Source organism: Mobula birostris, chromosome 4 (assembly GCF_030028105.1).
Source record: "Mobula birostris isolate sMobBir1 chromosome 4, sMobBir1.hap1, whole genome shotgun sequence".
NCBI lineage: Eukaryota > Metazoa > Chordata > Chondrichthyes > Myliobatiformes > Myliobatidae > Mobula > Mobula birostris.
Window position 1 is genome coordinate 109,758,793 of NC_092373.1, and position 26,711 is coordinate 109,785,503.

At 40.8% G+C, this 26,711-nt stretch overlaps 1 long non-coding RNA gene across 1 annotated transcript in view; it reads left to right on the top strand.

Moving 5' to 3' along the window:
• The first annotated feature begins 482 nt into the window (after nucleotides 1-482).
• The window catches only part of LOC140195994 (uncharacterized), a 33,103-nt gene continuing 6,874 nt past the window's right edge, over nucleotides 483-26,711 (top strand). Inside the window, exons 1-2 of the long non-coding RNA XR_011885591.1 lie at nucleotides 483-642; nucleotides 10,707-10,790. This is a non-coding gene — a long non-coding RNA (uncharacterized lncRNA). The remainder of the gene's footprint in view (nucleotides 643-10,706; nucleotides 10,791-26,711) is intronic.

Below are 26,711 nucleotides of genomic sequence, written 5' to 3' on the forward strand. Positions count from 1 at the left end.
AATGCAATTGTTCTCCAAGGAACTCATTTCTGAAGTGTTGGTTTAAAAACAAGTTCAACAGGAACACGCTGTTAAGTTGGTAATGATTTATTTAAATTGGCTCTTTGCCAAGGGTTTTTATATATGTGAACAGGATGTAAATGTTGCAGCAAAGGAGCTTTTCTGGGATGAATAAATGTCCTAAATGACAGTCTACTAATATAATTACCTTGTCTGACATTAGTTTTATAAAGGAACACCTGTAAATAAAACATAATCTGCATTAATTTTCATGTTTGTTTTCTTATCAAATCCCAGAGTTTGGTAAATTATTGAAGAATTAATCACTCAGGGTTGGGCTTTCAAGATTTGGTTGCCAACTCATAAGTCCAAATGCATCTGACTTCCTGCTATTGGACCTTGTGCGTTGCAAAATGAGTCTTACCAAATTGTATGTTTAAAACCTTGCTAATTTGTGTATTTAAACTAATGGTACCAACGGAACTAGAGGCTATCGAAGCACTTGATTTCCTCAACAGCTATCGGAGAGTTTGCTTCTTCCAACTCCTGCAGTTTCCGAGTGCGAATGGGAATGATGAGTCACCAATTGCTTTACTATATATAAAAAGAATAAAGGAAGTAAAGAGAAGCTACATTCTCTCTGTAAGTATATTCTGATAAAAATGTTGGCAGATGTGTTACCCCTAAATTTGAAAGATAAGTCACAGTAATTAAAGAAACTTTGAAAACTTTTGTTAATAATGAAACAAAGTTATAATGTTTGAAAAGTTAAGACTGGTGGAATTTAACTCCTTATCATGATTTAAATGAGGCAATATTTTAGTTAGATGCATGCAGTGGGTTAACTTTCTCTCCTTTGTTTCTTGCTTATGAAGGTAATTGATCAGCATTTGGTTGTAAATGATTTCTGTCAAAACGTATTTGGAAATTACTACAGTCCAATGATTTCCTCTCTGATTATTCATTGCCTTTTCCAAATATACCTGTTGTTTCTTTACTTACATATTTTTTACATATTGTGATTTAAAAACAATAACTGCTGGAGTTGTGTTAAAGGCTCAACAAAATGTTATCCCTGTGACTGTCTTCAATGTCAAATGAAAACCCAACAATGCATTTCTCAGCTCCCAGTCCATTAGGAAAATTGGAAAACTTTATTGTGACTTTATATTGGTAATAATACAAATAAGTACTTGTGTCCAAAATTTGACATCTTCTAATAAAATCCAGAGATGTTCTTTGTTATCTCCAGAGTTTGTGTCATCTGTTTATGAAATGGTAAATTGACAATGTAGTAACTGCGATTTCTAAGAGGTACAGATCGTAACTTGTACACCATCGAGTGAATTGAATAAAACATGTTCAATTCTCAATGTAAATAATGCTGCATGGAGGCTGCTAGAATCAGAGGTGGGTGTAATTTCAGTTCTCCACAGGAGAACACTCTATTTTTGTAATACTTCTTTCCATGTAAGCATCCTTTCCAATTAGTATAGTGGATTCCAGTTAACTGGGCAGTTAGTTAATCGGAGCAGCCACTTATTTAGAGAACAGAAACTAATCAAGAAAATAACCGGGATTCCCTTCTTTTATTTGGGACGGCAAAAAAACAATTTCACTCCTTCAATGAGTTAGGAACTACAAAGAATTTAAAGTGTCGACATTCATCTTTAATGTTACAATAAAAATGAAGATCTCGAGGATACATTTATTAACAGCATTGTATGAATGTAGTCCATTATCTGCACTAGGTGTCAGCACTGATTTTGTTCATTCACAGTCAAAAGAGTACAACATGGATGAATTCCTCTATCAATAGATATTAGTTTTATAGTACTGTAGTGTTGGAAATGTGCTAATTTGTTCTGTATTTCATTTAATTACATAATTTGTTACTCAGTTTGTCTTTTTTATACCTTTTGAACTACAGTATTTGCATGAAACTTCGGCTAATTGAGGCAGCCATTTAATTGGACCAAAATGTACTGGTCTCAATATGGCCCTATTAACTGGAATCCATTGTGTAGAGCATTTAGTGGGAACCAAGACAAGCATCTTTATTTGAATGCAGTAACCCCAACCTGAATGTACAAATCAGTTCTAAATATACAGACTCATTTGCAAAAGAAATTGAATGCTAAAGTGGAAGGATGGGCAGGATCAAAATGCTTGATTCAGCTTCGAGATACAAATTAGCAGAATGAGTAGGTCCTTGACCTTTGTGCCTTCTTCATAATTAAGCTTATTGTTATCTCAACTTTAAACAGTAACCTTTCACCTCCCTTGCTTATCAAGAATCAGATGCAGCTTTTCATTGATTCTGTCGTGTTTCTTAGTATTTTCTGTGAATGCCCACAAAAAATTAATCTCAGTGTATGTACTGGATATAGTGACATATATGTACTTCGATAATAAGTTGACATTGAACTTTGAACCTCTGCTTCCACCACTGTTTGAGGAAGAGAATTCCAAAGACACATGCTCTCTGACAAAAATATCTCTCTCTCTGTCTTAAATGGCTGACCCTAATTCTTAATGACTCCTAAGTCTGTCTATAACTTATATAACTAAAACACACATCCTACATTTGTGTTCAATTTCCCTCACAAAAATAATATACGTTCTGTTGATGTCTCTAATTGCACCTTAGAACCTTTTGCAAACTGCTTGACTATCCAAGTGACAGAATCTCCTATGTGATATTAGAGAGAAAAATGAATGAAGTCTCATTGCAGGCAAATCAGAAGAGCCTGTGATGAAAATTCATTTGGATCTAAATTGGCTCAACAATAGGAATCTGAGAATGAGGATGGGCAGATGTTTTTGTAATTACTTACTTACTTACTGCCTGTTGCGCTGCTGGCATTTAGGGCAACAATGGAGGTCCTCCATCTTTGTCTGTCCTTGGCCACTCAGATGTAGAAGGACTCTTCATTGCTGTTTCTGTAACAATTTTGTGTTACCAGTCAGCTGACCCCTCTCACCCCAAACCTGGAGGACTGATGAACCGCTCTTAGTCTGGCCTCTACCCTTTGACCTGTTTGACGTGGGTGACCCTACCAAGAGCCAAAGCACAAAGCCCTGATTCCAGCCAACATAGTTCTCCAGGTCATTGAAGTAAGCAAGCTTCCAAACCTCGGCAAGGTTGTGGTCCTCCTGGAGGGTTTTTGTAATTGCAAGCCTATAACTGGTGTTGTAACATAGGGATCAATGCTAGAGCCCTTACTCTTTGTTAAATACTTTGATGATTTGCATGTGAATACAGAAGGCAGACTGCCATGAAATTCTGATAATATGCTGTGCAATTGTTAAGAAATCCCAACGATTCAATAGCTGGTTCATAGGATGATGTTTCTCATACTCCTTTTGAACCCCTCAGAGTTCTGGTTCCAACATTCGCTTCAAACTCACTGGAGACAGCTTCCTGTGCTCACTGAGGCCCTGGTGCTCCTTTAAACATTGGAAAATTTATTACACTACTTGGTAACATTCAAAAAATGTCAATTAAAAGTGTTTTGCAATATTAATAGGAATAATATCCACTGGAGGGTGGAATTTTAGTGTTGTAAGTGATATCTTTCGGTGAGGTTATGACAAGGATCACTAATGGTGGCAGCTCAGTTAGTTGAGGTAGTTAAAATGGTTATCAGAGTATGTTGCCTTCATTAGCCATGCTATAGAATATAAAAGCAGGGATGTTATGGTACATCAATTGGTTGGGCCCCAGGTACAATACAGATTGCCATGCAACAAAAAGGAAGCTTTTACATTGGAGAGAGTGCAGAGGAAATTCACCAAGTTGTTGCCTGAGATGGTTCATTTCACTCATGAGGAGAGACAGAGCAGACTGGGTTTGTTCTGTCTGGAGCAGAAGGGGTAATCTGAGAGAGGTATACAAAGCTATGAGGGCATAGATAATGTAGGCAGTAAGAAGCTTTTAATCAAATATGAAATGTAAAAGCCAGAGGGAATAGGTTTAAAATAAGGGGTTGTGATTTTGAGGGGATCTGGGAAAGTATTTTTTTCAACTCAGTAGGTGGTTGGAATGTGGGTGATGGAGGCAGGGACTTTCACAACATTTGCTTATCTAGATGAGCATTTAAATCATTAAGGCATAGGATCAAGTGCTGGAATGGGATTAGTATCAAGAGGTACTTGATAATTTGCATGGATGTAGTTTGCCCAATTGCCTACTTCTCTGCTGAATGACTCCATAACTCTGTGAGCATTGGAACTGTTGATTCCAGAGAGATGACAGAAACGTACATGACAGTATTAATGCCAGATGCTCCCAAACATGAGTTTGGAAGTTTAGCTCAAGATGCTCAAGTAATGGTCTGGAGAGCAGCTAAAATGAATGGACATATGGTTATGTAGAAAATTCAAGTTACAGGGGCATGACCAAACACACTAAGATTGTTCAGAATAGAGAAAAATATAAGAAAACCCAGTTTTCATTTTGGAGGTAATTTGGCAGGATAGGGCTGATCTTGAAGTTTGGAAGCAACAAACTAATATCCTAATCTGGAGAGAGAGAGGCAGAAAATGATTGAGTCCTAAATCTGTTTTAAGGAAAAGTTATCAGTGGACACACACCATAGCTTGATCCAGAGTTTAGTAGAAGCGAGTATGGATCTAGCTGATCAGTAATATACTCCAGCGGATCCAGAACCCCAATGCAATCAACAACAATACGAACAGGTGGATAACCAGCAGAACAAATACTGTATACCATATACTGTATAGAATTAGCAGAGTGAGCAGGCAAATATGAGATCATCGAATTTACAAAATATTGATAATTGAGTAAATTATTTCATTTACACAACAGCAGGTCAGAAACTAGAACTGAGGGAACTATAGATTACAGTACTGAAATTGGGAACAAAATATCAATAATTTTGGACCTTCAGAAGAGTGGAAAAGCATCACAAAAGAGGCAATGTGTCTGATACCTGCAAAGGAAGACTGAGAAACTGGTGGAAAGAAAGCCTGTCAGAAATTCAGAAAGGAAGGGGCAGCACAGTAACACAACACTTTACAGTACCAGCAACCCAGGTTTTATTCCTGTTGTTGTCTGTAAGGAGTTTGTATGTTCTCCCCGTGACTGTGAGAGTTTTCTTTGGGTGCTCTGGTTTCCTCCCCCAGTCAGTCCAAAGATGTACCGGTTGGGTAGATTAATAGGTCATTGTGAGTTGTCCCATGATTAGGAAAGGAAAGGAAAGCTATGTCGCATCCGGAGTTTCTCTGGTTAGCGGACAATTTCCCTCCACACCTCTCTGACGTAGTGGGGAACCACATACAAGGCAAGTTACAGCAGTGGTTTGCCATTGCCTTCTGCCGGGTGAGTTTCCAAAGAGATCACCAGCTCGTAACCCAGCACAGATGGAAAGCGTGCAGGGGAGCCGGCTGGATTCAAACTCGGGACCTTTCGTCCTGAAGTCTGATGCTGATGCCACTACGCCACGAGCCGGGTCCCCATGATTAGACCAGGATTTAACTGGGGGATTGCTGGGTGGTACGTCTTGAAGGGCCAGGAGGGCCTATTTCATGCTGTATGTCAATAAACACTAACAGCTGAGAGGTCAGCTATGAGCTTGAAACAGTTACAGTACATGGAAAACTAAACAGTAGAGTCATAGTGGGGTTCAGTGGAGCTGTATGTTTATTTTTTATCATGGGAAGGTATTACTAGGCAGTGGGAAGAAAATATTCAAGTATATTCAAAGTTCAAAGTAGAATTTATTATCAGAGTACATACATGTCACCACATGCAACCCCGATATTCTTTTTCCAATGGGCATATTTAGCAAATCCATAGAACAGTAACTGTTAAACAGGATCAATAAACAACAAACTGTCCAAATGCAAGTAAATAATGAGTATGAAGTAAAAAGATAAGGAGTCCTTAAAGTGAGACCATCGGTTGTGGGAATGCCAGAAATGGAATGAGTGTAGTTATCCCCTTTTGTTCAAGAGCCTGATAGTTGAGGGGTTGTAACAGTTCTTGAGTCCAGTGGTGCGAGTCCTGAGGCTCTTGTATCTTCTACCTGATGGTAGCAGCAGAAAGAGAGCATGGCCTGAGTGGGCGGCGAGGAACTTAGATGATGGATGCTGCTTTTCTACAGCAACATTTCATGTAGATGTGCTCAATGGTTAAGAGGGCTTTACCCATGATGTACTGGGCCAAATCAACTACCTTTTGTAGGATTTTCTGCTTAAAGGCATTGGTGTTCCCATACCAGGCCCTAATGTACCCAGTCAATACACTTAACACCACACATTTACAGCAGTTTGCCAGGGGTTTTGAAGGTTTGGATGTACTTGAGATCATGAAAATAATTACAGCATTCTGCTGACTCCTGGGAATCCCTGGCCCAACAAGCTTGATTGGAGAATGAACATTCAGTCATGTGCCAGGAACATACAAAAGCTCAGAGTAAATGGTGGAAAAGTGCACAACCTCACCAATTCTCCACTTATCAGTGATTAAGTCTACATGTCCCATATTAGCCATATCAGGCACCTTAGAGCCTGGAAACAAGTAATCCTTGATCTCAAGGCTCTGCCTTAGAACAGAAGATATACTGAGAATAAAAAAATAATTGCAGATGCTGAAAATCTTAAATAATATCTGAAAATGCGAGAAACACTCATCAGGTCAGATAGTATCTGCAGAAAGAGCAAAAGAGTTTAGGTTTTATGTCTGAGATCATTTTCGATATCGATCATGATGCCAGTCTAATTAATCCCATCCTTAATTCTGTTTCTCTTTCAATAGAGGCGCCCTGACTTGCTGTGTATTTCCAGCATTTTATGATTTTTTTAAAAGGTATTCTGGAAAATGTACAGTTCAATTTTTTTTAAATGCAGATTGAGCAGTGGGTCCTGCACAAGGTAACTTAAACCTATGTTTCGGGATTAAATTTAGCAACTATCAAATCAGAGGATGGTATACAATATAGAGGAGGAAATGAAATTAAAAATAGAAAGGTCAAAGGGCAGCCAGGTTGTAAGCTTGATTTGTCATTCATCATTGCCTTTATGGAGGATGTTTGCTCCGCTGAATGCTTCTTGAATTTTCTGTCTTTAGTTTCAATTTCCAGTTTACGCATTTTGTTTCCATGAATAATGACTAGTTTCTAAAGAATCACATCTAGTTTGTGGGATATTATTCCCAGCAGCAGTCAGCATCTATGAGAACAAGAAAGAAAATTGACCATATTTTTCACCTAACAGCCACGATTGTTTGAAGGTGGCTGAATGATTCCACCTACAGCTATGATGACTAACTGATTGTTTCATTTTTGGTTTGTTTTGTTGAACCAGTTTCATCCACGTCACTTAGTAACGTAGCAGAAAGTATCCAATTCCCTGTCAGTACTTCACTCTTGGGTTCAATAATCCCTCCCAGCTCTTTCCTTGGATACATCTTGTTTTTTTTAATCTATGCTGCTGTTATGTCTATAACTTTGAACATACAAAGAAGAATTATCAACCATTGATACACAAAGTCAACTTTGGATACCTTTAATTCACACAGAATCATGAAGGATAGCTGCAAGAAAGTTACAATGGAGGATTTAAGAAGCTGGCAGAACAACCTGTACGTAGTTTATAGAGTGATCTAGCCCTTGAGATTTAGGTATAGTAATTGTTTTATCTTTTTGCATTGTATTAAACTGCAGATTTAAAATAAAGAAAGTCTAAATCTCTTATCCTAAGTCTCTGTCCTCTAGTTTTATTCACCTCTAATGTGGGGAAAAGTTTCCTGCAGTCTACTTTATTCACACCCTTCATAATTTTATATACCTCAATCTTAACTTCCTCTGCTGCAGAAAAGTGACTGTGCTTTCCCAGTCTCTTCTCATTAACAGTCTCTTTACACACCAGGCAAGATCCTGGTGAATTTCAATGCCATATTATACATCAATGAGTAGAAAATATTGAGTTGTGCTGAGCAGTTACTCTCCTATGGTGGGATTAGGCTTGTTAATAGTCGTAATTCACCACCCCACAGAAAGCAGTGCACAGTTCCATTAAATAAAAGGTTTTGGTTTCAGGCACAGAGAGTGAAAGAAATAAATCTTTGTTTCCTTTGAAATAAATATATTTAATCATGCAGGTTAAAATGGTTCCACCCTGAAAGAAACGTCTATTCCATTCCTAAAGCATTTTGGCATGTTTTTTGCAATTGATGACAGCAAAATGGAGTTTACAAGTTCTGAATATCACAGAATATATAAATAATTTTAATTTGTTTGAAAGAAAATGCAAAACAATGTCTGGCTGCCTTGGTGGAACCAGATGTGACATCCAGGGCTCCTTGTGATTAAGAAACAAGAGAGGAAATAAATATTTATATGTATTGTTTTCCACCATACCACACTCTAAAGCAGCATGTTTGAGTTTAGAATATTGGCAAACACTTCCTTGATTAGCTGGGAATGAACTATTGCTGTTTATCCTTTTCCCTACGGAGTGCTGAGAGAGTCACTTAATTTAGGAAGATAATAGTTTCCACTTCAGTGTCATTGTTTGATGTACCAATTCCCAAGAAACCTGTGCTACACAATAGTCATTCTGCGGAGCTCTGGGAAGAGCTCTTACCACGTGGTGCATGTTGGAAATTGAAAAAGAAAACAAAAACTTGTTAAAGACGCTTAGCATATCAGCCAGCAACTAGATGGAGATATTTGGAAATGACCTTGTTCATTAGGTTGATTAATATTGTATTTCAAAACTAAGGAACAGGTTATCGGCTGTTGTTATTGCTGCTATTCCTTCTCCCTACTGTCTTTTCTTCCCTCTTCTTCTCCCCTCTTCCTGATACAGTGACAGCACAGTTCATTGACAAATTTGACAGATGGCTATGTAAGGGTTGTGGTTGTAATGATCATAAGGTTTTTATTTTTGCGGGCTGTATATATTTTGCCAAGTTGGTAAAGGCTTCTTCTGGTAGTTCCTGGAAGTTGTTGGTGGGAAGATCATTCATTGGTAAGTTTAAGATTATCCTGAAGGTTAACAATAAATTGTGGAGAAAACAGGGACACCTCTTTCTCCCTTATTAGGGAGAGAGAGGGCCTGTAGTATGTTAAATACCGGGTGTACAAGTAGTCTCAGGGTACTGCAAGCCTGTGTCTTTATTGATGCTTTGCTGCACGCTTGAGTGCTCGGTGGGGGGTGCCGATGTTTTTTTGCTGGTGGGGGAGAGGGGGGTCGTTGCTTTGCTGCTGCTTATGCGTGGGAGGGGGAGTTGGGGGGGCTTTGGGGTTCTAACATTTAACTGTCATTCATTCTTTGGGACACTCCTCTGTTTTCGTGAATGTTTGCGAAGAAAAAGAATCTCAGGACTTTTATTTCTGCCGGAAACCTCTGAGACTAACGTTATCTTGGAAATAACTTGGTACTCAATTTTTTTACAGATCGGACACCTAGGTTAGGAAATTTCAATGAAAGTACAACTTAAGACCATAAGATACAGGAGTAGAATTAGGCCCATCGAGTCTGCTCCACAATTTCATCACACTGATCCATTTTCCCATCAGCTCCAATCTCCTGCTTTTCTCCGTATCCCTTCATGCCTTGGCTAACCAAGAATCTATCAAATTCTGCCTTAAATATACCAAATGACTTGGCCTCTGCAGTTGCCTGTGGCAATGAATTCCACAGAATCACCACTCTCTGGTTAAATAAGTACCTCCTCATCTCCATTTAAAATGGTGCTCCTCTATTCTGAGGCTGCGTCCTCTGGTCTTAGATTCCCCTACCATAGGAAACATCCTCTCCACGTCCATTCTTCCAAGGCCTTTCACCATTCGATAGTTTCCAATGAGATCACCCCTCATTCTTCTAATTCCAATGAGTACAGGCCCAGCACCATCAAATGCTCCTCATATGATAAGCCTTTCAATCCCAAAATAATTTTCGTGAAGCTCCTTTGAACCCTCTCCAACATCAGCACATCCTTTCTTAGATAAGGGGCCCAAAACTGCTCAAAATACTCCAATATCAGAACTTAGTGTTCTGATATTGTCCATGATAGACATTTACCGATAATTAAGATGTTCATGCCATATTAGACCATTGGAAAGCTTACTCCTCCAAGGGGCTCAAAACTGAAGTACATACAATTTGACTTCAATATATCATGTGTTCAGCTGCTGCCATTTGATATGTGTGTGTGTGTGTGTGTGTATGTGTGTGTCCTGCTGAAGAAGCAGGTTTTTATTAATATAATTAGAATAACATGGTCAATATTGGATTCACAAGGGACTGCAGATGCTGGAATCTGGAACAACAAATAATACACTGGGGGAACTCAGTGGGTCATGCAGATCTGTTGAGGAAAGAAATTGTCAATATTTCATGTTGAAACATTGCATCATTAAAAAGAGAAGGCAAGTGGTGAGAAATGATTCTGAAGTGATTGGTGGACTGAGGAGGGCTGCAAAATCACAGGTCTTCTGATTGCACCCTGTTACTAGATTATTCAGGAGTGTTATTTTATGCAAGAATGGAGACAAAGAGTGAATATAAACAGAAGACAAAAAAAGAATCTCTTCAAAGAAATAGAGGGCTTCTTTGGAAGAGAAATGACATTGAAGTAAACACCAAATGCAAACACAAAATATGATAGAGGTTGAATATTTGGATTGAGAATTGCTGATTGACCTAAAACATTAACTCTTTTTCTCTCTTCACAGAGGCTGCCTAACTTGTTGAGTATTTCAGCATTTTATAGTTAACGTTTAAGATCATTGCTTTTCCGATCTCCAATGGGTTCATAGGTAAGTGTACTCACAAAACACATATAGAGTGCAAGTTACTTAGTTCGGAAATGGAGAGACTGAAGTCCCTCCCATGAGCTACTGTATCTCATAAGTGCTATTAACTCCAGCTCTCCTATCATGATGGCTACAATAATTAGTACTTAACAGTAAAACAGAAACAGGTGGATGATAGATAGAGGCAGATTAAAAAAAGGGCAGATAAAAATAAGTTGGTGGTAGGAAGGTTGATTGTGCAGGGTAAACATATAAATATTGGATTACTTGGTACCTGCATTGACTGGAATTTATGTATCAATGTAATAGGAAATATCAATATTCTGTGTGCAGATCAAAACCTGCAGGCTACAGAACAACCTTTGATCTCAAGACCAAAGTCTATCGTAACTGTTAGTCAGCTTGTAGGATTGGGTGATAAGAGAGAGTGAAACTGGCCCATTCAAATCCATGATACTGCTATCAGTAAGAATTGTTATGAAGTCCATGCAATACCACTTTCCTGATCACTGCTTGACATTGGCTCAGATAAACTCATAATAACCTGAACAATTAAAATAAGAACCACTTGGATCAAAACTGAATATTTTCATATATGTAACGTGTGTGAGGTTCGACTGCATGAAGAAAAGAGACACCAGGAAAGGATAAACATAATTAAATTTTCCTGGACTGTTCTGAGTTAGCTGATCTCAAGATCTATGATGAGGATGGCCCCTCTACAATTCTGTAATTCTGTGTCGAGTGCTAATATTCTGTACTGAGTGCTCATTGCAACTGTAAAATTCTTCAGACTTATGTCCAATTCAGATCACTCATGTTCTCTAGTCATTGGATACTTCTATGTAATCTAATACCACCCAGCCAAATATAGCCTTTTCTCTTTCTTAATCGTTGCTAGAAAGTGTAACAATCTGGGCTTTCTTCTAAAATTATTTCTAGAAAATCCTGATTCACAACTCTATAAATGTTTTATGAAAACGCATTTCTTGGAGCAAATCTTTAATTATCACGTTATCACATAAACCCTTACGTTGGCTTGGCATTCAAGTTTACCGGCTGATATTACAACCAAGAAATACAGTCTTTTTAATGTATTTTGCACGACAAGGTTCTTGTTTCAATCCTTAGAGCAAAGAAATAAAAGCAGGAAAACAGGTTTGTTCACTGAAACAATCAACTTCTTTTATCTTTGAACTGCAGTAAATATATTCATAACATTTCTTTCATGCAACTCTGCTGCAATTTGCTGGTCTTTCTTTAGTAATATTGTGCAATTTTTAAGCTCCATCTAGACTCCTGAAGACAATTACCACATGGAGCTGCCTTTTACTAACCTTGAAGTGGCTTTCATCTTGTTGGCCTTTGTGATTTTCTCGCTCTTTACTTTAATGTCAATCTACAGTAACCCAGAGGTGGCAATGCCAGGTATGTCTGTTCAGTCATATAATGTTGTACATTAAGCAGTCATATGTTAACCTTGCAGAGACTGGGAGCAGAATAATTGTATTGGTTGCTGTCCCATGAGAAACTATTTCAGGGACAATTCAGCTCCTTATAGTTCAAGCAAAAATTAATGTTATCTTTTGCAAAAGTTTACCTAACGATGAACTGTGTTTTCTTAGAGCCAAAAATTTCTTACTGAGCGTCATAATAAAATTCTTCTATTAACCCCTGCACAACTTTAAAAACTGAGAGGAAAACCATGTGGGGTTCCTAATCTTAATCACCACTCAATGACATTACTGAAAATGCAATTGTGTGTATACTAGATAAGAGCAGATTCTGGTTTATTTAAATATCCTGGCAACATTTAGAACTGATTTTCCTGTGATCTCTGCATTGTATGGCAGGCCAGAAGTTTACACTACAGGTGTGCGCTGCTTGATCTGACACTGCTTGCAATTTAGAATCATAGACGAATGCAGCACAGAAATGGGGACTTCTGGCCCATCTCACCCATGCTGACCATAATGCCTTTCTATGCTAATCCCATTAGACAAGATTAGGCACACATTCCTCTATTCCTTTCCTATCAAAGTACTCAATCAAATGCTTTTTAAATATTGTAATATAGTCCATCTCCACTACCTCATCTGGCATCTCATTCCAGTAATTTACTACCCTCTGTGTGAAAAAAATTACGTCTCAATGTTCCTTAAGTTTCTCCCATCTCACCTCAAACCTGTGTCCTCTAATTTTAGACTACTCTTCCTTGGGAAAAAGATTCTGACTACCTATCCTATATATGTGCCAGAAAATAATCCAGGCCTATCTAATCTCTTGTTATAGCTACTGTTGTCTTTGACCTTAATCAGAAGGAAGTAAAATATAATCAAAAAGTCTAATGGATATTCGGATTCAGTTTCATTTGTTTTATCACATGTACAACAAGATATTCAGTGAGATATGTTATTTGCATTAACAACCAGCTTAACATCAGGATGTGCTGGGAGCAGCCCACAAATGGCAGCGCACACTCCAGCACCAACATAGCACAACCACAATGTTCAGCAGAACAACACAAGCAACAATGTCAACAATAGACAACAACAGCAAGACAAACCCCTTTTTTCTCACCCACCCACACAGACAGACCCCCAGGCCACCAGCCTCCAGTGGACTTCTGGACTCACAGACTTGTAGATATCGTGCCTCTGACATCTGGACATGCACCCCCACCCCCACCCCCACTCCCAGAGCTGCAGCCATCAGGCCCCGAATTCCAGGACTCATGTGATCCTTGAATTCTGGTACTTGCCAGCCTGGGGTGCCTCTGCTTCTCGTGTTTCCTGCCTGCATAGGCCTCCAATCCCGGGACCTGCCAACCTGAGGGATCTTGCCAACCTGGAGGATCACAAGCCCTTGTCCATGGGGCCCATCGATCTTGGTAATTAATTACTGGGATTGCTGGTCTTCATCTACAGAGCTTGCCAACCCAATATCCGTACATAGGGATTGTTGGCCACCAACTGCAAGTGCTCCAATCCTAACTCTGGCCTGACCTCTAACTCTCCCCTCATCTCTGTCTCTAAACACTAACATAACCCCTAACTCATTGTGCTATTCCCAAAAGTATTTGTGTTTTATCTCAAAAGCCTTGTTGGGAAGGGATGTGATGCTTCATTACAGAGGACTTTAGTAATATCCATAGAGATTTGAGGCACAGTACCACAGGAAGAATTGTTTACCAAACTCTGCTTTCTATTCTAATATCCTATGTACATATTTTGAATGGAATACTACCAATATAAACTCATCATAATAAAACTAAACCCACCAACACAGTAACAGTGTACCTCAAATTGTCTCACACATTGCACACCTCATTGCATACTACAAAATAAACTCTACTACATTTCCTGACCTTTGAGTCATGACCAAAATTGAGGTTGCAAAGATAAAAAGGGGATTTACGAGGATGTTAGAAGTCATATTACTTTGGTATTTTTTTCAACTGTTCACCTTTCACCTTCTCTACGCTTAAATCATGTTTGATTTGTAACTTCTCCCAGATCTGATGAAAAAAAATTCTCCAACCTGAAGCATTAATCCTGTTTTTCTCTATTAGCTGCTGTCTGGCTTGCTTAATATTTCCAAAATTTTCTGCTTTTTCCCCACATTTCCATCATCTGCAACAATGTTTATGATGTTGTACCAATCATCTATTTTCCTCTCTTCTACTGGATTGTATACAGTAGGGTGGTGTGTAAGTGAATTTGTGACTTGTGTTCTGTTACAATCTTGCTTGGTAAACTTTGTCTGGAAACCCAAATCTTCAGCTTGTGGATAATAACTGCTTATTTCCAAGAAGTTGGAAAAATAATATTTTGACCACAAGTTAAAAAATCAGCTGCTACCTTTGCCAAAGGCCTATCTAGCATTGCATGTTCAAGCTTGGCTTCTTCTAATGCCTTGCCCCAATAAATCTGCATGTGTCACATGTTTGTGTGAATTCCACACTCACTCCTGGCCAGTGGAGTGATTTGCAATCTGTCCTTAAATTACAGTTTTCTCCTGGATAGAATTATTATATATGCTTCAGCATTTCTCTCCTTTCTTCTGAGATCCCACCACACTATTACCTCTGAAAAATAATCATTAAGTGCTGAGCTCATCTCAAATGTAGAAACATTGAGCAAGACTGTGTGGGAGATCTGTTATTTCTCTCTTGACAATTGCATATAATTCTTACAGCATTGTACTGCATGGGGTCCCTCAATTCAGCTTCTTTGTCAATGGCTCTGTTATAGGCACCTACTTCAGCATATTCACTTTCTCCAATTTTGTGTGTCTGTGATCTGTTTGACTTCCCTCCAGCAGAAAGATGCACACACTCAATGTGTCTGTGATATATATTTGCAGAATCAATCATTGCAGATTCTTTGTGGCTTGGGCCTCAAGGGTTTTGTTATCATCCTGCTTATGTATACATACATACTAGTACTGTCTATATGAGTAGAATCTCTCCTGCCTAAATATCACAAACAAAATACCTCTGTCTTACTGGATGCAGGCTAAGGAGCTGAAAATGGAATGAAGTTGTTATTGTATTTCCCACCTCTAACCTTTTGATGGCCCAAGACACTGCCCCAAAGAACTCTTGCAGTAATATAGTATGCTGGGACTGGGTGATTGATCTATAACCACAACCATCTGCCTTTGGAAGTGTGATTCCAACTCCTGAAGTGTTTTTCCCTCACTGTCCTTTCATTTTAGTTTTACCAGAGTACTTTGAATCCACACTCAGTCAAATTTTGCTTTGACGTCAAGAGTAATCATTTTCCGGTCTCCTTGGAATACAGCTCTTTGGTCCATATTTTAACAAAAGCTGTCCTGAGGTCTTGAGCCAAATGGTCCTGATGAAACCCAAAATGGGGCAGCAGAGTGGTGGTTATCCATGAATTCAGTGCCACTTGATAGTATTGTCAATGACAGATTCCATCACCCTGCTGATGATTGAGAGTTGACTGACTGGAAGGTAGTTAACTGGACTGGAATTGCCCTTTTATGAAGAGGACATACATGGATAATTTCCATATTTTTAGGTGATGCTAATATTATAACTTAATTGGAGCAGTGTGGCTAGAGGCACAACTAGTTCTAGATGTTCAGTACTCTAGGTGGAATATTATCTGATTCGATAGCCTTTGCTACATCTGGTTTTCTCAGCAGTTTCTTGATATCATGAATAGAATGACTTCTTTAATGGTGGAAGTTTCAAGAGGAAGCTGGAATGGATAATCTGTTTGGCACTTCAGGCTGAATATGGTTATGTCTTTCATCCTTAACATAGGCATCCTCTGGGCTTTTGTCCCCCCCACCTTTTCTTTTTCCCTAGGCCTCCTGTCCCATGATCCTCTCATATCCCTTTTGCCAATCAACTGTCCAGCTCTTGGCTCCACCCCTCCCCCTCCTGTCTTCTCCTATCATTTTGGATCCCCCCTCCCCCTCTCACTTTCAAATCTCTTACTAGCTCTTATTTCAGTTAGTCCTGACGAAGGGTCTCGGCCTGAAACGTCGAGTGTACCTCTTCCTATAGATGCTGCCTGGCCTGCTGCGTTTACCAGCAACTTTTATGTGTGTTGCTTGAAATTCCAACATCTGCAGATTTCCTCGTGTCTGTGTATTCTTGTGTGGTCCTTAACATGGATATGCCAACTCCTGTTATCACTGTGTATTCTTGGAGCCTTCTCCTCCCATTAACTGCTTAATTATCTACTGCCATTTATGATTAGGTGTGGTAGGACTGAAGAGGTTTGATCTGATCCACCGATTGTGTGATTGATTAGTACTCTCTTTTATACACTGCTTTGCAGCTAACCATATATCTAGCCTTAAGTAGTAGTTCCACTAGGCTGGCACCTGATCATTACAATCAGAATCAAAATCAGGTTTATTATCACTGAGATATGTCATGAAAATTGTCATTTGCCACAACATTGCAGGACAAGACAAGACATTAGAAACAATGACTATTATTTACAAAAATGAATATATAATACAAGCGAGGAACAGTAAAACTGAGGGTGGATATCCTGTCTTTTAAGACTTTTGTTGTCAGTAGTGATGCTATTAATGCACTCTTGGTGAGAGAGAATTGTAGATCATAATCAGAAGGAGAAATAGTAAATCCCCAGGGCCAGATGGTCTGCATCCCAGAGTGCTTAAGGAAGTAGCCCAAGAAATAGTGGATGCATTAGTAATAGTTTTTCAAAACTCGTTAGATTCTGGACTAGTTCCTGAGGATTGGAGGGTGGCTAATGTAACCCCACTTTTTAAAAAAGGAGGGAGAGAGAAACCGGGGAATTATAGACCAGTTAGCCTAATGTCGGTGGTGGGGAAACTGCTAGAGTCAGTTATCAAAGATGTGATAACAGCACATTTGGAAAGCGGTGAAATCATCGGACAAAGTCAGCATGGATTTGTGAAAGGAAAATCATGTCTGACAAATCTCATACAATTTTTTGAGGATGTAACTAGTAGAGTGGATAGGGGAGAACCAGTGGATGTGGTATATTTGGATTTTCAAAAGGCTCTTGACAAGGTCCCACACAGGAGATTAGTGTGCAAACTTAAAGCACACGGTATTGGGGTAAGGTATTGATGTGGATGGAGAATTGATTAGCAGACAGGAAGCAAAGAGTGGGAATAAACGAGACCTTTTCAGAATGGCAGGCGGTGACTAGTGGGGTACCGCAAGGCTCAGTGCTGGGACCCCAGTTGTTTACAATATATATTAATGACTTGGATGAGGGAATTAAATGCAGCATCTCCAAGTTTGTGGATGACACGAAGCTGGGTGGCAGTGTTAGCTGTGAGGAGGATGCTAAGAGGATGCAGAGTGACTTGGATAGGTTGGGTGAGTGGGCAAATTCATGGCAGATGCAATTTAATGTGGATAAATGTGAAGTTATCCACTTTGGTGGCAAAAATAGGAAAACAGATTATTATCTGAATGGTGGCCGATTAGGAAAAGGGGAGGTGCAACGAGACCTGGGTGTCATTATACACCAGTCATTGAAAGTGGGCATGCAGGTACAGCAGGCGGTGAAAAAGGCAAATGGTATGCTGGCATTTATAGCGAGAGGATTCGAGTACAGGAGCAGGGAGGTACTACTGCAGTTGTACAATGCCTTGGTGAGACCACACCTGGAGTATTGTGTGCAGTTTTGGTCCCCAAAATCTGAGGAAAGACATCCTTGCCATAGAGGGAGTACAAAGAAGGTTCACCAGATTGATTTCTGGGATGGCAGGACTTTCATATGAAGAAAGACTGGATGAACTGGGCTTGTACTCGTTGGAATTTAGAAGATTGAGGGGGGATCTGATTGAAACGTATAAAATCCTAAAGGGATTGGACAGGCTAGATGCAGGAAGATTGTTCCCGATATTGGGGAAGTCCAGAACAAGGGGTCACAGTTTGAGGATAAAGGAGAAGCCTTTTAGGACCGAGATTAGGAAAAACTTCACACAGAGAGTGGTGAATCTGTGGAATTCTCTGCCATGGGAAACAGTTGAGGCCAGTTCATTGGCTATATTTAAGATGGGGTTAGATATGGCCCTTGTGGCTACGGGGGTCAGGGGGTATGGAGGGAAGGCTGGGGCGGGGTTCTGAGTTGGATGATCAGCCATGATCATAATAAATGGCCGTGCAGGCTTGAAGGGCCAAATGGCCTACTCCTGCACCTATTTTCTATGTTTCTATCTTATTGATCTGATCTCAGCATAATTCAAAACTGGTAATCCTGAAACGGTAAGTGAATGACTTGTGTGGCTCCTTGGTGTCTTGTAATCCCCTTGTGGGTGTCAGCAAAAAATCAATTTGGAGGTAGCACTGGAATGCACATAATCCTATCCTCAATTAACAATTGCAAGCACAAACCCTTCCAATAGGAGTTGCTGGCTACTAATTGGGAGAGAAACCCTATGCTATTTTATCCTCTCTCAGCTCGCCAACTGTAAAGGTAAAACATAGTTTCAAATATGCATTTGCTATTTTGCTAAAATAATATCTTTTTTCTGCATATATTGCCAGTATATTTTTTCTTTCACACATGGCAGCCTTACCTATTTCAATGAGTATCATCATCATTCTTGAGTTCAGTATTTTGTATTTCTTCCACCAATGCTTCAGTAGACACATAACAAAGAATTGGTCAAGTTAGAACAACACCCACAAAATGCTAGAGGAACTCAGCAGGCCAGGCAGTATCTATGGAAGAGAGTACAGTCAATGTTTTGTGTCGAGACCCTTCAGCAGGATTAGAGGAAAAAATGAGTAGAGTTGAGAGGTGGGGCCAGGGGAGGGAGAAACACAAGTTGATAGGTGAAACCGGGAGGGGGAGGAGTGTGGTAAAGAGCTGGGAAGTTGATTGGTGAAGGAGATACAGGGCAGGAGAAGGGGGAATCTGATAGGAGAGGACAGAAGGCCATGAACAAAAAAAAAAATGGGGGAGGAGCACCTGAGAGGGACAGGCAAGGGGATAAGGTGAGAAAGGGAAAAGGGAATAGGGAGTGGTGAAGGGGGGGAGACATTACCGGAAGTTCGAGAAATTGATGTTCATGTCATCAGGTTGGAGGTTACCCAGATGGAATATGAGGTGTTATTCATCCAACCCAAGTGTGGTCACCTCATGACAGTGCAGGAGGCCATGGATAAACATATTGGAGTGGGAATGGGAAGTGGAATTCAAATGGGTGGCCACTGGGAGATCCCGCATTTTCTGGAGGACGGTGCCTAGGTGTGCTCAGTGAAGTGGTCTCCCAATCAGGTCTCACCAATATACAGGAGGCCACACTGGGAGCACTGAACACAATAATGACCCCAACAGACTCACAGGTGAAGTGTCGCCTCACCTGGAAGGATTGTTTGGGGCCCTGAATGGTAGTGAAGGAGGAGGTGTAGGGGCAGTGTTGTACTTGTTCTGTTTGCAAGGATAAGTGCCAGGAGGGAGATCAATGGGGAGGGATGAATGGACAAGGGAGTCATGTAGGGAAACCAGTGGACACTCAGAAATAGGCAATCAGCACATGGAGAAGTTTCTGTGATGCTTCACTGCCTCTAATTCTTCCACATGGGAGTAGCATCTGCTCTGGGCTGGGCTGCCCCATAATCTATGCATCTCCGCCGTGCAGGTATGTCACCCTTTAAACTGTCTCATGGCTACCACCCCCCATCGTTCCCTACTGAGGAGCTAACGGTGGAAGTCCTCTCCACCAGGGTCCTGGTTTGCTGATGCTGGAATGTTTGGAAGAGGGCATGGAGGGCCATCCTAGCTGCCAACTGCAAGTACTGCCGCCGGGCGAACCACCATTGGGCCTGCGGCCTGCAGCACCGGAACCAAAGAAGGTGGAAGGTGGTCGACTGTATATGATTTGCCGGCTGATGGATTCTTGTTGTTGTGGACATGGTGTGCAGTACCTGGTTGACTGGAAAGAGTATAGCCCAGATGAGAGGACTTAGGTGTCATCCAGTTTCATCTTAGATCCTTTACTCATTGAGGAGTTTCATTGGACCCATCCAGATTGCTCTGGGCTGTTGGGTGCCAGTGATAGGAAGGGAGGGAGGGAGGGATTGGGGGGGGGGGTGATGGTTCATGTCAGAACTTCACAAGCAGGGACCTCCCAATCTTCAATCAACTAACAGTAATCACCTGCAGCCTATTTAAACCCAGCTCTCATCCGCAATCCTAGTTCAATTGTATGAACCAGCTGGCTTTAACTGTTACCTTAGTGAGTTAAGTATCTATTTGCTCTTGTATTGTGGCCCCTCGTGGCTTGTACTTTGTGATTTCCTATTAAAGTTATTGCTCATACTAAATCTTCTCCAATGCTTTGCATTTGGGTCAAGCCTCCTGTACATTTCCTAACAATAGGAAAGGACAGAATAAGGCCCAACAAACAGATATGAGACAATGACAATATAATTGATTTGGCATTACAGGTTTCAGGATAAATATTGGCTGGATTGCTAGAGAGAATTCTATGTTTTCTTATGACATAAAAGGAGACCATTTTGGCTCATTTGTCTTTGGTGGCTTCTCAGAAATGCCATCAGCCCCATTTTCCAACATACACTCAGTGGCTCCATATGTCACTACAGCAGGGCATGACGACCCTACCTTACACGAGTCCCGGGCTCAGCTGGCTCCGGCTGACAGTACCCGGTATGGGCCCCTATCCAGGATTATGGATCCCACTGCCTTGTGGGTATCTTCGGGAGAAGAGAAGGCTAAGGAGTTGTTGTTGTTGTTGTTCGTCCATCGTTGACGTCGATGAGGACCTCGACACCATTATGATGGTGTCAAGACTAGCGCGTGATTTGGATTTAAGTGAGGGAGAGTTGTGCAGCATCAGCCTCACTCTCTCTTCCCAATTCCCATCTGGATCCAGTGGCAAGACAAAGTCACCTCCCAGCAGCTCCTGCAGCCAAGCTGATGCCAAATGTACTGCTTTGCATTTCCTTGGACCACATCCACGAGGCTGAGAGGGGGATCTTGATGTCTGGGCAGCCCAGGATCTCCATATTCATCGCCCAGGTCTGCGCCCCGGAGAAGTCACTCTGGTCTGTGCCCCGGAGAGGTCACTCAGGTCTGCACCCCGGGGAGGTCATTCCGGTGCTGCTGAGGTCACTCCGGTCTGCGCCCCAGAGAGGTCACTCAGGTCTGCACCCCGGGGAGGTCATTCCAGTGCTGTTGCAAAACAGCAAAACCAACACAGGAGGCCTTCATGTGCCAAGGACTGCTGCTCAAGAATTGGCTTAGTCAGCCACAGCCGACGCTGTTCCACACCCAATTGAGTCCTAAACTGGATGCATCCATTGTCTACTTAGACAGACGGAGCCACTACTTATTATTTACTCAGTGGCCACTGAATTAGGTACAGAAGTGGGACCCGCTGTGGTCTTCTACTGCTGTAGCCCATCCACTTCAAGGTCTGACGTGTTGTGCATTCAAATTTGTCTTCTGCACACCCCTGTTGTAATGCATGGTTATTTAAGTTACTGTTGCTTTCCTGTCAGCTTGAAATAGTCTCTTCTGACCTCTCTCATTAACAAGGCATTTTCACCACAAAACTGCTGCTCACTGGATGTTTTTTTTTCTTTTTGCACCATTCTCTGTAAACTCCAGAGACTGTTATGCACCAGCAATTTCTAAGTTACTCAAACCATTCCATCTAGCACCAATAATCATTCCATGGTTAATGTCACTTAGATCACATTTCTTCCCCATTCTGATGTTTGCTCTGAACAATGGATTTCTTAACCATGTCTGCATGCTTTTATGCATTAAATTGTTACCACATGATTGACTGATCAGATATCTACATTAATGAGTAGGTATACCTAATAAAGTGGCAATTGACCGTATTTCTCTGTCAGATATCCTTCAACTTCACAACAGAGAATACAATAAGCAAAATGCTACTAACCAAAATGCTGTTGAGATGTGGGAGAAAACTGGAATACAATGGGAGGAAACCCATGGAAATGCATCCACTGCAGCACTCTGCTCCCCGTTGCTAAGGAATCTTTTGTATCCATCTAAATTGGTAGACAGAGCTTTGTTTTATTTTTCTGATCAGAAAGGTATTCCTGCTGTTAATGCTGCCCTTCCTCAATGCTGCATTGAAATGCCAGTTTTGATCGTGTGTTTCTCTTTCTGGAATAGGATAAAACCATAATCCTGTAATTAAGGGACAGGTCTATCAAGGATTACCATCAGCGAAGAGAAGTGTATATTGGTTCATTGGCAAACATTCCCTCTCAATCTCATCATGATCTTGCTCTCTAGGGTCATTAATGAAAGGATAATCAGCAGCCCAGTGATAAAACCATTTCCTCTCTCGAAGCAGAACTCGTTAGTGTGTAATATAATTCTATTATTGCCTAGTGTTGTCAGCTTTACCACAGGCCAAAACTAGACATTGTTCTAAGCTAGACTAGGAAAATGCTGCATTGACACAACAGTATACATACAAAAAATTGAAAAGAGAATCTATTTTATTTTGCAAACTTTAACCAAAAATAAAACATAAATATTTTCGTATGATCCAGAGGTGAGGGGAACAGAGTGGGGCATGGGTGAAGGTGTGATGAGATAGACAAAGGGGGAATGCTGCTCAAAGCCTGTTACTAATTTCTCGAACTTCCGGTAATGCCCCCCCTTTCCTTCACCAATCCCCATCACCTTTTCCCTCTCTCACCTTATTGCCTTGCCTGCCCATTGCCTCCCTCTGGTGCTCCTCCCCACTTTTCTTTCTTCCATGGTGCTCTGTTCTCTCCTATCAGACTTCTCCTTCTCCAGCTCTGCATCTCTTTCACCAATCAGCTTCCCAGCTCTTTACTTCACCCCTTCCCCTCGCAGTCTGACCTATCACCTTTTGTTCCTCCCATCTTTTAACTCTACCTTCTATTTTTTTCTCCAGTCCATCTTTTTGGCCCATTTACGTGGCTTCCCCAATTAGCAAAGTTTCAAATGTTTCGATTTAATATGAGAGAATGTATACAGTATACAACCTGAACGTTGAACTCTTCACATGGAGTAGTTAAAATAGAAATAATGGAAATAGTTAAAATGGTATAAAAAAGACAAACTGAGTAACAAATTAGGTATTTAAATGAAATACAGAACAAATTAGAATACTGTTAATACTACTGCAGTATTATAAAACTGTATATTAGTTCATAATACTTATCGATGGAAGAAATCATCCTTGTCACGTTCTTTTGACAGTAAATGAACAAAATCAGTGCAAATAATGGACTGCTTTCATACCATGCCATCAACGACTGCAACTCCCAAATCTTAATTTACACTCCTAGCCATTTCTGGCATCTCCAATCCTGAATGTTTGACACTGCAGTGAGCAAAACAGTTCTGAATTGTCTTACTGCTATTTCTCATAAACTATCAGTGACAAAAATCACTGCTTTTTGAACACAAACACAAGCAACTGATGCTATTTAAAAACTGTTTGCTTGAAGGATGGTATTGTGTCTGATGGCCATTCAATTGCACACAACTGACACTAGTTGGAAACTTCAACAGGTCTCCTGTCCCAATTAAGCAGCCTAATATCCCAAATAAACAAAGGGAATCCTGACTATTTTCTTGACTAGTTTTTGTTCTTTAAGAGTTGTCCTAAATCGGAGCTGCCCAGATTATCCAATGCTGAATTAACTGGAATCCACTGTATTCTAAAAGCTGGACATTTAGCATAAGATTCATTTGTGACATTAGTTAAAAAGCTACTGGTGCTTATTTTGTGAGGAGATCTGTGTGGTGGCAGGGAGTTCAGTAGTTTTATGGCCTGGGGGAAGGAGTTGTTTCCCATCCTAATATTCCTTTTCCTAATGCTACAGTACCTCCAGCCTGATGTTGGGGGTGGGGAGGGAGGGGGTTAAAGAAATTGTTGGATGGTTGGCAGAGATCTGTAAAAAATGGGTAGAATGGTGGGGGAGAGCCTCGTTGACATCAATCTCCTCAGGAAGTGGAGATGCTGCTGTGCTTCCTTGACTAAAGAGATGGTGTTGAGGAATCAGATGAGATAGTCAGTTCTTTGCATTTCCACAAACTTGGTGCTCCTAACTCTCTCCATAGAGGAGCCGTTTATGTGCAATGAGGAGGGCCAGCCTGCAGCTTCCTAAAGTCCATAATCATCTCTTTAGTCTTGTCCATGTTGAGACTCAAGTTGTTGTGCTCGCACCATTTGACCGAAAGTTTCCAGCTTTATTCTTGAGCATATGGAGAAATGTTTCTCCAAAGGAATAGACTGCAGATGCAGGAAATATGGATTTAAAAAAGGAATGTTGTAAATACTTAGCAACACACATAAAATGCTGGCCTGGCAAAATTCAGCGGGACAGGCAGCATCTATGGAAATGAATAAACAGTTGAAGTTTCGAGCTGAGGCCTTTCTTCAGAACTGGAAAGGAAGGGGGAAGGTACCAGAATAAGAAGGTGGGAGAGGGGAAAGAGGACAAGGTAGACGGTGGAGGGAGGATAAAGTGAGAGTTTGGAGGTGATAGATAGAAAAGGCAAAGGGCTGGAGAGGAAGGAAGCTGATAGGAGGCGAGAGGCCACATTGAGGAAACAAAGAAGAGGGAAGGGGGAGTGAAAAATAATTACTAAAAGTTGGAGAAATTGACATTTGTGCTATCTGGTTGGTAGCTACCTAAATGGAATACGAGGTATTGCTCTTCCGACCTGAGGGTGGCCTTATCATGGCAGCCATGGACCGACATGTCATAATGGGAATGGAGATAGGAATTCAAATGGTTGCTCACCAGGAAATTCCACTTTTTGCAGATAGAGCTAAGGGGTTCGACAAAATAGTCCCCCAATATAGGCAAATGCTTAACAGGTAAGGCAGGGTCCAGGGAGAGAGAAAAGGAGCTGGCCTTTTAGGTCATTGAACTTGCATCACAATACAAGAAACTTTCTTCACTTAAAATTTGCTTTACCCCATTACTTTTAATATGAAGGACCACTGATTCATCAGTTGAAAGAAGATGGTAAGGAGGTTTCCTTGCCTATCTTTGATCTGATGTAATGAGATTTTCATGGGATCTGAAGCTAAAGCTGAAGACTACAGGAGTACTTCCCACTGACTTTGCTATCATTTCTGATTGGTCTGCCCTGAGCTGGGACATGACATTGCTAAGAAATGTAATACAGGAACCTGATACATTGTCTGATGAGTTAGGCTTCAGTCCTCCGACATTTACAAGGAGACCTTTGAAGAATTCACCAGGATAAAATCAACTTCAATGCTAAGGTTGATGCCGGGTTGTTTATCCAGTTTAATTTGTTGGTTTTGAGACAACTGAGTGATCTGTTGGGGCATCTCAGAGGGCAATTAGGAGTTAATTGCCTTGTTGGGTCTGGAGCCAAAGTTAAGTCATACCAGATAAGGAAGAAAGTTTCCTTTCCTGAGAAGCATTCATTAAGCAGATCTGTTTTTGCAATGATCTGATAACCATTAATAAGATTAACTTTTCACAGAACTCTTGATTGTTTCAACTGAATTTAAATTCCACTGTTTTCATGGGGATCTTTGAACTCAATTCGTTGGGTTGTTGGTTTAATTATCTCTATTACTCAACCACTGTACCATGACTGCAGCAAAGCACCATAGCCACACCCTCAGGTTCAGGACCGCATCAAGTCTTTTACTTTACCACTAGTGTTCATGTAATTAAAAATCTAAGCTTACTGTAAATGTACAAACTCATTCAAGGCAAAAATAAGCTTTTGAGTTATGACCGTCCTTCCTTCAAACAAAAGGTGTAGCCATGGGCACTAGCATGGGTCCCAGCTGTGCCTGCCTGTTTGTCAGCTATGTGGAACAGTCTATGTTCCAAGCCTACACTGGTGTCCAACCCACACTTTTCCGACACTACATTAACAACTGTACAATGGTGCTTCCTGCACCGATGCCAAACTCATCGACTTCATCTATTTTGCCTCCAACTTCCACCCTGCCCTCAAATTTACCTGTTCCATTTCCAGCATCTCCCTTCCCATTCTCGATCTCTCTGTCTATCTCTGGAGACAGCTTATCTACTGATGTCTATTATAAACCCACAGACTCTCACAGCCACCTAGACTATACCTCTTCCCACCCTGCTAATTGTAAAAATGGAATCCCTTTCTCTCAATTCCTCCATCTCCAACACATCTGCTCTCAGGACAAGGATTTTCATTCCAGAACCAAGGAGAAGTCATCCTTCTTCAAAGAAAGGGGCTTCCCTTCCTCCACCATCAATGCTGCCCTCAACCGCATCTCTTCTATTTCACGCACGTCTGCTCTCACCCCATCATCCCACAACCCTACTAGGGATAGGGTTGCTCTTGTCCTCACCTACACCCTACCAGCCACCACGTCCAGCAGATAATTCTCTGGAACTTCCACCATCTC